We start from the raw sequence: 16,291 nt of genomic DNA on the forward strand, positions 1-16,291 counted from the left end.
ATCAGCTAAGTGCAGCAAGTAACCAAAGCACAGTCAGTCTACACTGACAGGTGCAGGAGACGCAGAGACATTCCGAGGAACCTATTGATGACAAGCAGGGGCTCCCTGCTCCAGCCCGGTGACTACGTGCTTGGAAGTAGAACAATGATCATCTTTTCTTCTTCTTTTCTTTCTTTGGCTTGGCTTCGTGGACAAAGATTTATGGAGGGGTAAATGTCCACGTCAGCTGCAGGCTCGTTTGTGGCTGACAAGTCCGATGCGGGACAGGCAGACACAGTTAGAGCGGTTGCAAGGGAAAATTGGTTGGTTGGGGTTGAACATTGAATATGCCACATGACAACCTAAATGCTCCAATTTTCTTTAAGCTGAGGACTCTAAGCTCAACCTAGTGTTCCTGCAAACCGTCCAAAGTAATGCAAGCAATAAGTGGTTATATTGAAAGTTAACAAGATCATATGATTTCTGAATGCATTAAAATGCAGCAAGTTCTGCAGAAAAATACTCAGTAATAAGATTATTTCAGGCCGGCCAAAACAGGTGTACAGTACTTGATACCTTTTTGCTTAATTATATACATAATTATACCCAAAGTTTTCTTTTTATTTAAAGATAATACTGCCTTGTCTTAGTTAAGAGTTTGATTTTACTGCTTTCACTATGTTTAAAATTTTGTTAAGGGAAATAATTCCCTGCTGTCGACTGCCTGAGGCACTGAGTTCAGGTAATGGTCCTCACTTTGTAGCCAAGATAAATGAAGAATTGTATAAGGAATTGGGGATTACAGTGGTTCCACTACTCCCATTAACCCCAGGCAGCAGGAATAGTGCAAATGAAACATTAATAAAACAGTAATGGTATGGATGGTGTATGCTAATTGGCTCGGGTTGGCCCGCCCTTTGATGACACTCTTACCTGGACTCCTCCCCTGGGACCCAGGCCATAAAGGTCGGGCCACCTTTCCCTTCCCTGCACTTCCCTAGTTTGGATCTGGGCCAACACAAGTCTTCTGCACAATAAAGCCTATCATTCCCCTCAGTCTTTGTCCTTGTAATTATTGGGCTAACTAATAGTGCCCAACAATTTAGTGTACAGAATTGAGAAGTTGTTGTGCCCCAATCAGCTAGAGATGGATCCTGAAGTCTCGGGTGCATCGGAACTCTTTGAGCAGTGGGTCAACTGCTTCAACAACTTTCTGGAAGCTGCTGCTGGAGTGGTCGATTCGGACGAGAAGAGGCTGAAAGTCCTACAGGCAAGAGTCAGCCAGAGGGCTTTCCAGGCCATCAGAAGCTGCACGACTTACTCAGAGGCGAAGGCTGAGCTACAGGCACTATACAAGCCCAAGATTAACGAGGTCTACTCCCGTTACCTCCTGGCATCCAGAAAACAGCAGCCTAGTGAGTCAGCTGAAGAGTTTGTTCGAGCCCTGATCACACTGGGAATAGACTGGGGAATCCCACGGTCCCTGTGCTGGGGGCCCAGTGTGTGGAGGACCTGGACCGTGACTCTTGCGTGTCGGGGTTGAGGTCAGACTATATCTGACAATGTCTCCTCAAGGAGGATCAACTCCCACTGAAATGGGCGATCCAACTGACCAGTACATTAGACTCAGCCCAGCGCCACACGAGGTCAATCGCGGGCAGAAGTGGGTATACCCAGTATGTGCCACCATGAGGGCTGCTATCCTGGGAGTCAGCTTTGGGGACAGCCGTCCCGACTGTGGCTGCAGTGGTGCCGGGATCCTCGAGATAATAACATGAAATAATAACATGACAATTACAGCACGGAAACAGGCCATTAGGCCCTTCTAGTCCGCACCGAACCAAACACCCCTCTCTAGTCCCACCTCCCTGCACAATGCCCATAACCCTCCATCTTCTTATCATCCATATACCTGTCCAACCTTTTCTTAAATAATACAATTGACTCCGCCGCCACTATTTCTCCCGGAAGATCATTCCACACAGCTACCACTCTCTGAGTAAAGAAGTTCCCCCTCATGTTACCTCTAAACCTCTGCCCCTTAATTCTTAACTCACGTCCTCTTGTTTTAATCTTTCCTCCTCTTAACGGAAATAGTCTATCCACATCCATTCTGTCTATCCCTTTCATAATCTTAAATACTTCTATCAAATCCCCTCTCAACCTTCTACGCTCCAAAGAATAAAGACCCAATCTGTCCAATCTCTCCCCATACTCCAGATGCTTAAACCCAGGCAACATTCTGGTAAACCTTCTCTGCACTCTCTCCACTCTGTTTATATCCTTCCTATAATTAGGCGACCAGAACTGCACACAGAACTCCAAATTAGGCCGCACCAACGTCTTATACAATCTCAACATCACCTCCCAACTCTTATATTCCATGCAATGATTGATAAAGGCCAGCATACTAAAAGCCTTCTTCACCACCCTATTCACGTGAGTTTCTACCTTCAGGGAACGATGTACCGTTACTCCTAAATCTTTCTGCTCTTCTGTATTCCTCAATGCTCTCCCATTTACCACGTATGTCCTATTCTGATTCTTCTTACCAAAATGAAGCACCTCACACTTATCAGCATTAAATTCCATCTGCCATTTTTCAGCCCACTTTTCTAAGCAGCCCAAATCCCTCTGCAATCCTTGAAAACCTTCTTCATTATCCACTATTCCACCTATCTTAGTATCGTCTGCATATTTACTAATCCAATTCACCACCCCATCATCTAGATCATTAATGAATATAACAAACAACAATGGGCCCAATACAGATCCTTGAGGCACACCACTGGTCACCAGCCTCCAACCTGACAGACAATTATCCACTACCACTCTCTGGCCTCTCCCTTTCAGCCAATGTTCAATCCATTTGACTATCTTAAAATTTATACCTAAAGACTGCACCTTCCTAACTAACCTTCCATATGGTACCTTATCGAAGGCCTTACTGAAGTCCATATAGACAACATCCACTGCGCTACCCTCATCCACATTCCTAGTCACCTCTTCAAAAAATTCAATCAGATTGGTCAAACATGACCTTCCTCCCACAAATCCATGTTGAGTGCTCCTGATCAGACCCTGTCTATCCAGATGTTTATAAGTACTATCTCTAAGAATTTTCTCCATTAATTTACCTACCACAGACATCAAACTTACAGGCCGATAGTTGCCAGGCTTCCTCCTTGAACCCTTTTTAAATAACAGAACCACATGCGCAATGCGCCAATCCTCCGGCACTATCCCCATATCTAATGACATTTGGAAAATTACCACCAGAGCCTCTGCTATTTCCTCCCTCACTTCTCTCAATGTCCTGGGGAAGATCCCGTCTGGTCCCGGAGACTTATCCACCTTTATATTCTTCAAAAGCCTTAAAACTACACCTTTTGTAATCTCTATATTCCCCATATTTACCCAATTTGCTTTTTTTATCTCACATCTCCCAATATCCTTCTCCTTAGTGAATACTGAAGAAAAGAAACTGTTCAATATCTCCCCCATTTCTCTAGGCTCCACACACAGTTTTCCGCTCTGATTTTCTAAGGGACCAATTTTGTCTCTAGCTTTCCTCTTACCATTAACATATTTGTAGAACTCTTTTGGATTAGTTTTCACCCTGCTTGCCATAGTTTTCTCGTACCTTCTTTTAGCTTTCCTAATTCCTCTCTTAAGATTCCTCTTACATTCAATGTATCTTTCAAACATCTCCTTAACTCCATGCTTCTTATATCTAATGTACGCCTCCCTTTTTCTTCGAACCAAGTTTCCAATATTCCTTGAAAACCACGGCTCTCTCAAACCTTTTGCCCCTCCTTTTAACCTAACAGGAACATAAAGCTTTTGCACTCTCAAAATCTGATCTTTAAAAGACTTCCATCTCTCTACTACATTCTGCCCATGAAACAAATTGTCCCAATGCACACCCTGCAAGTCCTTTCGCATCTTCTCAAATCTAGCTTTTCCCCCAAACAAAAACCTCAATCCTTGGTCCTGATTTCTCTCTTTCCATCATGACATTGAAGCTGATGGCATTATGATCACTGGACCCGAAGTGCTCGCCAACACTAACCTCTGTCACTTGACCCATCCCATTTGCCAACAGTAGATCTAACACTGCTCCTTCTCTGGTCGGCACCTCTACATATTGTTGTAAAAGAGATGCAACTTCTGCAGGCAGGCAAGACATCCACGACGTCTCTGTCCCGTGAAAGGAGCTACCTACTCGGGCTGCGGGAAAAAGAGCCACTACCAACGTGTTTGCAGGTCGAGAGCCCCATTTCAGAGCAGCACAGCGTGTATGGCTGAGGAGCTTCCGGTGCTGGCCGCAAGTGCGGTAAGCTGAGTGCCATTTTACCCACTCCTGCCACCATCCTCTGTGCAGCGGCAACCTTCACCAGTGACATCACTTCTGTCTGATGATGTCACTTCCTCCTTCACTGGCATTGGCAGCGTGGTCAACATGGAGGCCCCCAACTTGTGCAATGGACCTCCCCATCAACAATGAAGACGAAGCACCCATCCTGGCATTGATCACCTTGAACCAAGCCAGCCCTCACCCGATCACGAACTCTATGATGCAGATCGAGGTGAATAGGCACAAATTAAACTGCCTCTTCGATAGTGGCAGTACTGAAAGTTTTATCCACCTCAAGGTGGCCCATACACTCTTGATACCCGTTTGGCCGATGATCGGGTCCCTGTCGATGGCAGCGAAAGACCAGTGATCTTGTATCCGAGGATACTGTGTGGTGTCTCTGACCGTTGAGGATGTGTTATAATGACTTCTTGTTGTTGGTCATGCCCCAGCTCTGTGCGCCGATCCTCCTGGGCCTTGACTTCCAGAGTCAGTTCAGGAGCGTGACAATGGCGTTTGGGGGGCCCCACCCCCACTCACCATTTATAACTCACAGTTTTCGGGACCCCCCAATCAGCACCCAGCCTCTAGCAATATCCTGCAGCCTCACCACCCTGCAGGTGGCCCCTCTGTTCACGAACCTCACCCTGGACTGTAAACTGATCGCCACCAAGAGTAGGTGCTATAGCACTGAGGATATGGCATTTATCCAGGCCAAGGTTCAACGACACTTGGCGAAGGGGATCATAGCCCCTAGCTCCAGCCCCTGGAGGGTGCAGGTCCTTGTGGTCAGAGGGGCGGGCAAGCCCCAGACGGTGATTGATTAAGCCATCAACCGCTTCACCCAATTGGATGCGTACCCTCTACCCTGGATAGTTGACTTGGTCAATAAGGTCACACAATACAGTCTTCTCAACCATTAACCTCAAGTTGGCCAATCATCAACTCCCCCTTCGCCCAAGCGACCTGCTCTACAGGTTTTGAGGCCGATGGCAAACTTTTTCACTTCCTGCAGGTGCCTTTCAATGTTTCAATGTTTCAGAGGGTCATGGATTGGATGGTGGAGGAGCACAAGCTGACGGCGACATTCCCATACCTCGACAATGTCACCATCTGTGGCCACGACCAGCAGGACCGTGATGCGAATCTCACAAGGTTCCTATGTATGGCCAAGTCTCTCAACTTGATGTACAATAAGGATAAGTGCATGTTCAACACAGACCGTCTGGCCCTTCTTGGTTGTGTCGTGGCTCATGGTGTCATTGCCCTGGACCCCGACCACATGCGACCCCTTATGGAGTTCCCAAACACCCTAAATGTGCTGAAAAGATGCCTGGGGCTGTTTTCCTATTATGTACAATGGGTGCCCAATTATGCCGATAAAGCCCACCCCCTGATTAAGTCCACAACTTTCCCATTATTGGCGGAAGCCCAAGCTGCATTCTACCAGATCTGAGGAGACATTGCAAAGGCCACGATGCATGCCGTGGATGAGTCCATCCCCTTTCAGGTGGAGAACGATTCCTCCGATTTCGCACTGGTCACCACTCTTAACCAGACAGGCAGGTCAGTATCTTTTTTCTCCTGCACCCTGCACAGTCCTGAGGTACATCTCTCCTCGGTCGAGAAGGAGGCCCAAGAGATCATTGAGGTGATGCGCCACTGGCGTCATTACCTGGCCAATAAACGTTTTACCTTGCTGACAGACCAGAGGGCCATAACCTTCATGTTTAATAATAAACAGTGGGGTAAAATAAAGAATGACAAGATTCTTAGGTTGAGGATCGAGCTCTCAACATATATTACAACATCTTGTTCTGACCAGGTAAACTCAACGATCCCCCAGACGCCCTATACTGGGGGACATGCACCCGCGTGCATATTGACCATCTCCAGATCCTCCATGACAGTCTGTGCCACCCCGGATTCACAAGGTTGTACCACTTCATCAAGACTCGGAACCTTCCGTACTCCGTTGAGGACGTCCGATCCACGACCAGACGCTGCTGGATCTGCGCTGAATATAAGCCACAGTTCTACTGGCCCAAGAAGGCACATCTCATCAAGGCCACACATCCTTTTGAATGGCTCCGTGTTGATTTCGGGGGCCCCCTACCCACTACAAATAGGAATGCCTACTTCCTGACAGTGGTGGACCAGTTCTCCAGATTCCCCTTTGCTATTCACTGCGCATTATCTTCACCTTGTTCGGGTACCCCGATTACATCCACAGCGATTGGCGGACCTCGTTCATGAGTGAGGAACTGCAACAGTATTTCCTGGCCAGAGGCATAGCCACCAGCAGGACCACCATCTATAACCCCAGGGCAAATGGCCAGGTTGAAAGGGAGAATGCCATCGTCTGGAAGGCAATGCTCCTGGCCCTTGGGTCCAAAAACATGCCAGTGTCACACTGGCAGGATGTTTTGCCCGTAGCGCTTCATGGCATCCGATCGCTCCTGTGCACTGTGACTAACACCACCCCGCATGAACCTTTGTTTGCTTTCCCTAGGAGATCGGTGAATGGTGCCTCCATTCCTCCTTGGTTGGCAACCCCAGAGCTGGTCCTGCTACAGAGACACGTGAGAGGCCATAAGACAGATCCACTGGTGGAAGCGGTACACTTCATACACGCCAACCCACAATATGCGTTTGTGAGGTAATCCAATGGCCACGAGGACACTGTGCCTATCCAAGACCTGGTGAGGGCCGGGGATCCCAAAACCGCCCTGCCTGCCACAGCCCATCCCATGGAGCAGACCACTCCACATGGGAACGCAATCCTGGAGGCCAAGCAACCCAGCTCCGCTCTCCAGCAGTCGGTCCTCCGGGAGGCATCAAATCCCTCATCCTCCTGGGAGCTCTCAAGCATCACTCCAACCCAGACTGTTCCCTCCCCTGCCTTCTCCCCCCCCCCCCCACCCCCGGGACCTCTTCCCCTTCCAAACAACAGAGCTTGGACACGTCTGTCCTCCGGCAGTCCCACAGAAGGAGGAGGTCGCCAGTGCGGCTAAACCTCAAGCAAAAATTTTTTTCTCTCTCTCCTCTCATTATGTAAAATGTGGGGGGGGGGAGGGTTCTGTTTAAAAAGAAGGGGTGAATGTAATAGTATGGATTGTATGTGCTAATTGGCTCAGGCCCACCCCCTGATGACACTTTTACCTGGACTCCTCCCCTGGGACCCAGGCCATAAAGGTCGGGCCACCTTTCCCTTCCCTGCACTTCCCTAGTTCAAGTCTTCTGTACAATAAAGCCTATCATCCCCCTCAGTCTTTGTCATTGTAATTATTGGGGCAACTGGTAGTGCCCAACAAAAACTAAACTGGCCAAATTGACCAAAGAAACAGGGCTGAAATTGGCTAAAATGTGCTGCCCCTTGCAGATGACACCGCAGGCTAAGTCGGGGCTATCTGATGCAGAGATGATCCACGGACAGCCAATACAAACACCTTGGGGAGCAAAGCTCGCATGGCCAATAGGGATGGATTTATTATCATTAGGTGATGACATGAGCAAATATTTCAGTAACCTAACTAAAACTTTTTTGAGAGATGCGTTCACAGGTACAACAAACACATCTAAAGGAGGCTGATCAAAGTGGTGAATATCCTGACATCAAACCTGAGAGTTGCATTCTGGTAAAGAATTGAGATCGGAAGAAATTGGGAACTCACTGGAAAGGACAATTCCAGGTCCTGGTAATGACACTGACTGCAGTAAAGCTTGAAGGACAGCCTCACTAGATACTCTAAAGAGACTTATGGAAAAAGGCCCAGCTAAGACATTAAGAGTTTTATTATAACAGAGTGAAAAAATAAGAGAGGCCCAACTACAACATGAGAACTTTATTGTTATTCCTTTTGTCGCCCTGACATTTGAACTGAATACCGGAGTCATGACTGAAAAGAGGAATTTTTGGTGACAGCATAATACCTTTTTTAATGTGTCTTATTTATATGTTGAATCTATTCCCATATTCTAACCAAGTCAACAGGGGGTATCACCTCAAAGCCCTGCCCCTACCCCATACAGAAACTGATAGGATGGATTTTGAGACAGAACAGACTACAGATAGGGAGATAAACATGACATTTTATTTATGGTACCTCCTGTCATATAGCCATACAAAACCTGGGAGACAGATGATGCAAGACTCTTACAATGAGGCATTTATTTTGACATAAAGCATATCTGGGGCTCACTATTAATTGAATGGGGTCTTGTTAATTGGGATATATGGTTCCCTCTACTCATCGTGTATAGACGCCGGAACTGCAAAGAAATGGGTGTTCTCCCCCGTCGTCTCCTAAGAGGAGGGTAAATGGAAATGGAAATGTGTATGGAAAGAATGAAAAGTATGGAAAGAATGGAAAGAAAGAAGAGTTGACACAAAGTCTTCTTAATGTTGAAGATCCAGAGCAGTCGTTGTGTTTGGAATCATTGGGTTGAATATATAGACTATATTTGATTGTGTTTAATTAAATAATAAATATGTATCTGGCTGAGGAGGCGGGGGTGGATGACACTGAAAACTTTGATAGTCATCTGCCACTAGTGGGTTTACCACACCCAGAATTTTAGGGTATTACTACCTTTGGGTGCTTTTTTTTTGTGTTTTTGTGGGGTTTTTTTTAGGGTTTTTTTTTTCTTTCCTTTTTTTTGAAGAATTATAGAGGGGAGCATTATTTTATAGTGTGTAAATATATTAGTAGCTAAAAAGATGTCTAAATTGAATTTTGCAACTTTTAATGTTCAGGGATTAAATAATCCAATTAAGAAAAAGAGAATATTGGTTTATATAAAAAAAATGAAAATTGATATTGCTTTTTTTTTACAAAAAACACATCTGACTGAAAAAGAACATTTGAAATTGAAAAGAGATTGGGTTGGTCATGTTTTTTCTTCTTCTTTAAATTCTAAGGCAAGAGGAGTAACGATTTTGATTCATAAAAATTTACTATTTGAATTGGAATCTTTAGGGGGGTACGCTGGCAGAGTATAAAGAGTGAACTGTAAAATCTTTGCTGAATCTTGGACTTTGCTGAATCTTTATGTCCCTAATATAGACGATGAGCGGTTTATTTCAGAAGTTTTTTTACTGTTAACTCAAGCTAATGAAAATGTCTTAGTTGGTGATGATTTTAATTGTGTTCTGGACCCTTTATTAAACAGAAATCCAAAAAGTATAAGGAAGTCAAAGATGGCAACACAAATTAATGCGTTAATGAAAGATTTTAAATTGGTGGATATTTGGAGAAAAGTTAATCCTACAGAGAAAGATTTTTCTTTTTACTCTTCACGACATGATTCATTTTCTAGAATTGATTTATTTTTGCTATCAGCACATTTACAAGTTTAATGCAATTTTATTGAAAAAAACAGAGTTTGTTACTTTTGTTGAAGAGCATATCTCTTTATTTTTGACTGAGAATGTTAATTCTGTGGATAGTCATTTTGTAATATGGGACGCTTCAAAAGCTCATTTGAGGGGGTGGATTATGAGTTATTCTACAAAAGTTAAGAAACAATATATGGCAGAAAGTTTAGAGTTAGAAAATCAGATTGCTGAGTTAGAGAATGATTTTCAGAAAGGTGTAACAGAAGATTAAAAAAAAGCTGCATTAACAAGGTTGAAATTATGCTATAATACTTTACAAATTTATCAGTTTGAGCACTTAATTAATCGATCTAAACAACGTTATTATGAGTTGGGGAAAAAGCTCATAAGGTACTTGCTTGGCAATTGAAAGCTGAACAGGCATCTTGGACTATTAATGCTGTTAAGAAGAATTCAAAAGTTACTTATAAACCTCAGGAAATTAATGATCAGTTTTATTCATTTAATCTAAAATTATATACTTTTGAGGGGAAACAGGATAACGGTTCTATTGACTCTTACTTATCTAAATTAAAGTTACTGGTGTTGAGACTGTATAAGACGTTGGTGCGGCCTAATTTGGAGTTCTGTGTGCAGTTCTGGTCGCCTAATTATAGGAAGGATATAAACAGAGTGGAGAGAGTGCAGAGAAGGTTTACCAGAATGTTACCTGGGTTTAAGCATCTAGAGTATAGGGAGAGATTGGACAGATTAGGTCTTTATTCTTTGGAGCGTAGAAGGTTGAGAGGGGATTTGATAGAAGTATTTAAGATTATGAAAGGGATAGACAGAGTGGATGTGGATAGACTATTTCCGTTAAGAGGAGGAAAGATTAAAACAAGAGGACATGAGTTAAGAATTAAGGGGCAGAGGTTTAGAGGTAACATGAGGGGGAACTTCTTTACTCAGAGAGTGGTAGACGTGTGGAATGAGCTTCCGGGAGAAATAGTGATGGCGGAGTCAATTGTATTATTTAAGAAAAGGTTGGACAGGTATATGGATGAGAAGAAGATGGAGGGTTATGGGCATTGTGCAGGGAAGTGGGACTAGAGTGGGGTGTATGGTTCGGTGTGGACTAGAAGGGCCTAATGGCCTGTTTCCGTGCTGTAAATTGTTATGTTATTAGATGGGAATGATTTTCAGGGATTGGAATCTCCATTTATGGATTTTGAAATTAAGGAAGCTATTCAGGAAATGCCTAATGGAAAGTCCCCAGGGGATGATGGATTCCTTGTGGAATTTTATAAACATTTTTATGATGATTTCTCTAATGTATTTGGAGAAGTGTTGAATCAAGTTACTGAAGATCAGAAGTTACCAGAATCATGTTCAAGTACCTTAATAACTGTTATTCCAAAAAAAGATAGTGATCCATTAAAAGTGTCTTCATATAGACCTATTTCTTTATTAAATGTAGATAATAAAATTATAGTTAAAGTATTAGCTAATAGACTTGCTAAATATTTACCCAAATTGGTACATATTGATCAAACAGGTTTTATTAAGAATGGAAATGCATCAGACAATATATTTTGATTAATTACTTTAGTCAACGCATACTAAAAGCAACCTAACCACCCTATGGTAGTTGCATGAGATGCAAGAAAAAGCTTTTGATAGGGTGGAGTGTGATTTTTTTTTATTTAAAGTGTTAGAGAAATTTAAATTTGGCCCTTTTTTTATTTGTTGGGTTAAGGCTTTATATACGAACCCGATTGCTAGGGTGGTGACAAATGGACAGATTTCTTTACCATTTAAATTGACTCGTTCAACTCAACAGGGCTGCCCATTGTCTACATCCTTATTTGCATTAGTTATTGAACTGTTAGCTCAGGCTATTAGACAAAATGAAGAAATTAGAGGGATGAGGGTTAAGAAGGAAGAATATAAAATTAACTTATTTGTGGACGATGTGTTGTTATACTTGAGGGAACCGGAACGGTCGTTGAAACAATTGCAAGAGTGTTTGTTGAAATTTGGAGAATTATCGGGATATAAAGTTCATTGGGATAAAAGTGACATTTTACCATTTGGAGTGGGAGATTATTCTGAATTTAAAACTATTTCAAAATTAAGGTGGACAAGTAAAATTAAATATTTAGGTGTGTTTATGAATATTAATTATCAATCATTATATCAATTAAATTATGTGCCTATATTAAGATGGATTAAAGCAGATTTGATTAAGTGGAAAGATCTTCCATTAACTTTGATTGGTCGGGTTAATTGTATTAAAATGAATAATTTTCCTCAAATTCAATATTTATTTCAGTCAATACCTTATTTTCTTCCAAAGGGTTTTTTTTTAAAGATTTGAATAAAGCAGTGCGAAAATTTTTATGGAAAGGTAAATTAGCTTGAGTGGTATTACATATACTTACATGGAAGTATGCATTGGGTGGACTACAGTTACCACATTTTCAAAATTGCCCAGTTGAAGTTTGTTAGTAGATTGATGGATTTAGATCAGCCTCCTAGCTGGGCTAAAGTGGAGATGGTGTATATTTCTAGGGTTGAGACACATGAATTTATATTTTGTTGGAATTTGATTTTATTACAGCAATATGATATGCTAATATTGAAACATTTGTTAAAGATTTGGATTTTTTAAAAATAGGGTGTTAGGGTCGAAAGATAAATGATCAATTCTAACTCCATTGTATAATAATCAGCTTATTCTTTTTTTCAATGTTTAATAATCATTTAAAGATTTGGGACTCTAAAGGTATAAAGACAATACAAGATTGTTTTGAAGAGGGGCAATTTCTTTCTTTTAATCAATTGAGAGAAAGATTTGATATAGCTGTAAATTCTTTATTTGTGTATTATCAACAGAGCTTTGATAAAAGATAATTATAGCAGAGAAACGATTTTACCTACTTTGTCGAGATTTGAATCTTTGATTTCCTCTATACCGAAAAAGAGTTATATTTCAGTTATGTATAATTTATTACAAGGTAGTATGAGTCAGATTGGGAGAAATCTAAACTTAAATGGGAGAGTGATTTAGTATTTCTTTTTCCCGAAGATGACTGGGCAACTACGTGTCAGGACAATGTAATTAAATTGACTAATGTGAGATATGGAATGGTTAATTATATTTTTTTATATCAATTATATTTGACCCCGGAAAAGCTAAAAAAAATATGGGTTTAGTAATTCAGATTCTTGTTTTAGATGTGACTCAGATATTGAAACTTTTCTACATGCCGTTTGGACTTGTGTTAAAGTTCAATCATTTTGGTAAGGAATTAAAGTTGCTTTGGAAAAATTATATAATTTTATATTACCATTAGATCCAATGAATTTTTTGTTGGGAAATTTATATTCGTTAAGGGGAATGGACAATATTCAAATTGCTTTTGTACATTTGGTGTTATCAGTAGCGCGTAAATGTGTTTCTAGTACTTGGAAAGATGATACTGAGATTAATATATTATGCTAGCATAATGAATTGAAAGTATATATTGTTTGGAAAAAATTACATATAATTTACATGATAATTATTCTTCTTTTGTTAGTAAGTGGTCTCAGTATTTGAAATATATGCATTTAGATATATTTTGAAATGTTATTAACATTTATAATATTTTCTTTTTATATTTATAATCCATTTTTTTTGGTACCCTTAATGGAGTGGGCTGAAGGGGTGGGAGGGTGGAGTGGGGTTTTTTTTCAATTTTTAAAATTATTTTTTGTTATTTGTTTTGTTTTTTTTATATATATCTTTGTAAAATTTTTTTTGATTATTACTATACTGTATGTCATGTTTTTTCCATCTTTTAAATAAAGTTTGAAAAAAAAAACAAATGTACCGAGACCCCACTGCATGTTATCAGTTAAAGAAAGCTTATGTAGTACAAGAAACAGCCTCCCTGCCTTGTTTGCCATTGGGTCTTTAGGACCTCTTCTCTTCCCATGCCCAGAAAACATTAGAGACAGAAAGCAAATCATTGCCTGAGGAGTGACAAAGGAATTTTTGCAGACCGTAACCGTCCTGTTGTCGAAGGCTTGGATAACCATGTTGAGGAACTTTGGGGGGCATCCAACACCTTCGACACCATGAGTAGGAAAGGGCTTTGGCAAATACTAGAGCACCTTGGATGCCCCCCAAAGTTCCTCAGCATGGTTATTCAACTGCACGAAAACCAACAAGGTCGGGTCAGATACAGCAATGAGCTCTCTGAACTCTTCTGCATTAACAATGGCGTAAAGCAAGGCTACGTTCTCGCACCAACCCTCTTTTCAATCTTCTTCAGCATGATGCTGAAACAAGCCATGAAAGACCTCAACAATGAAGACGCTGTTTACATCTGGTACCGCATGGATGGCAGTCTCTTCAATCTGAGGTGCCTGCAAGCTCACACCAAGACACAAGAGCAACTTGTCCATGAACTACTCTTTGCAGACGATGCCTCTTTAGTTGCCCATTCAGAGCCAGCTCTTCAGCACTTGACGTCCTGTTTTGCGGAAACTGCCAAAATGTTTGGCCTGGAAGTCAGCCTGAAGAAAACTGAGGTCCTCCATCAGCCAGCTCCCCACCATGACTACCAGCCCCCCCACATCTCCATCAGGCACACAAAACTCAAAACTGTCAACCAGTTTACCTATCTCAGCTGCACCATTTCATCGGATGCAAGGATCGACAACGAGATAGACAACAGACTCGCCAAAGGCAAATAGCGCCTTTGGAAGACTACACAAAAGAGTCTGGAAAACAACCAACTGAAAAATCTCACAAAGATTAGCGTATACAGAGCCGTTGTCATACCCACACTCCTGTTTGGCTCCGAATCATGGGTCCTCTACCGGCATCACCTACAGCTCCTAAAACGCTTCCACCAGCGTTGTCTCTGCTCCATCCTCAACATTCATTGGAGCAACTTCATCTCCAACATCGAAGTACTCGAGATGGCAGAGGCCGACAGCATCGAATCCACGCTGCTGAAGATCAAACTGCACTGGGTAGGTCATGTCTCCAGAATGGAGGACCATCGCCTTCCCAAGATTGTGTTATATGGCGAGCTCTACACTGGCCACCGAGACAGAGGTGCACCAAAGAAGAGGTACAAGGAATGCCTAAAGAAATCTCTTGGTGCCTGCCACATTGACCACCGCCAGTGGGCTGATATCACCTCAAACCGTGCATCTTGGCGCCTCACAGTTCGGCGGGCAGCAACCTCCTTTGAAGAAGACCACAGAGCCCACTTCACTGACAAAAGACAAAGGAGGAAAAACCCAACACCCAACCCCAACCCACCAATTTTCCCCTGCAACCGCTGCAACCGTGTCTGCCTGTCCCGCATCGGACTTGTCAGCTACAAACGAGCCTACAACTGACGTGGACATTACCCCTCCATAAATCTTCGTCCGCGAAGCCAAGCCAAAGAAAGAACAGTCCTGTTACCCTAGGATCTGACATCGGATGGTGAGTCCTCAGCTCCATATCCCTTGGAAGATAGCTGTAGTGGTGGCTGCCAAGCATTGCAATCATTTCATCTGTGGCTTAACAGCACTGGGCAATGAGACAGTGGCAGGGTTGGAGGCTGTTAATTGAGAATGGGTAGAATTGAGGCTTTTCTCCAAACAAACCAGATATGCGGTGGATTATCAGTATGCTACCCAGAGTGGTGTATGATTGATTGTAGGGGATAAGTGCATTACAAAGGTTACAGGCTAAGGCAACACAAGATGCACATAATCTGTTAGACAGTTTTAGACAGAGACCGGGGGAGCAGAATGGATGGCTTGCTTGGCTAATCTGAGGATCATGTGGGTCACATATCTTACATGCAATTGTGATATTAGCTAAATAAAAATTACAAACCAAAAGACAAATCTATGAACAGAATATAGTATTAAAGCAAATATTAAAATATTTTAGAAGTTTCAAAGTGAATTAAAACACTAAATGGAAGCCTGATGTCTAGATTGAGGAGAGACTCCTTGAATGATACAGACTGTACAGCATCAACAGCTGGCTTTGGAATGCAGGCAGTGCAGATAAGAAATAAGTGGTGCACTGTTATAATTTGTTATAATACCTTGATGTACAAGGTATTCAAGAAGAGTGCAGCACGGCTGAGGTTAGATTGTAAGGGTTCCTGGGTCTTTTTTTCCTGTCTCAAGATATTGGCTCAGTGGTCCAGGGAGCAGGGGAAAGAGAATATTTTGAGGCTTGTACACAATAAATTTCAAATAGCCCAGTTGTAGCTTAATCTGACCTTAAATGTGTGCAGCTCTCTGTCTTCTCTCCCTCTAGGTGAGACCAAAGCGGGGGGAATGCATGGAAAATAAACCACATTCATTTATTAATCCATTACTATGTAACAATTTACACACACTATGTTACAAAAGTAATAATCGATTATGTATTTACTACACAAGGCCACAATAATGAATAGAAGGGAGCAGGTGGCAAGAGATGATGAATCATGTGGTAAGAATACAGGATAGGGAGGATGGGTAAAAGTTAATGGTGGCGGAATAATGAGGAGGATGTGGTCTGAAGCATGATTAGATAAAGAAATGAGAAATAATGGTGGCCAACCAAGGATTGGTATTGTGCTAAGATAAGG

Source organism: Narcine bancroftii, chromosome 4, assembly GCF_036971445.1.
Source record: "Narcine bancroftii isolate sNarBan1 chromosome 4, sNarBan1.hap1, whole genome shotgun sequence".
NCBI lineage: Eukaryota > Metazoa > Chordata > Chondrichthyes > Torpediniformes > Narcinidae > Narcine > Narcine bancroftii.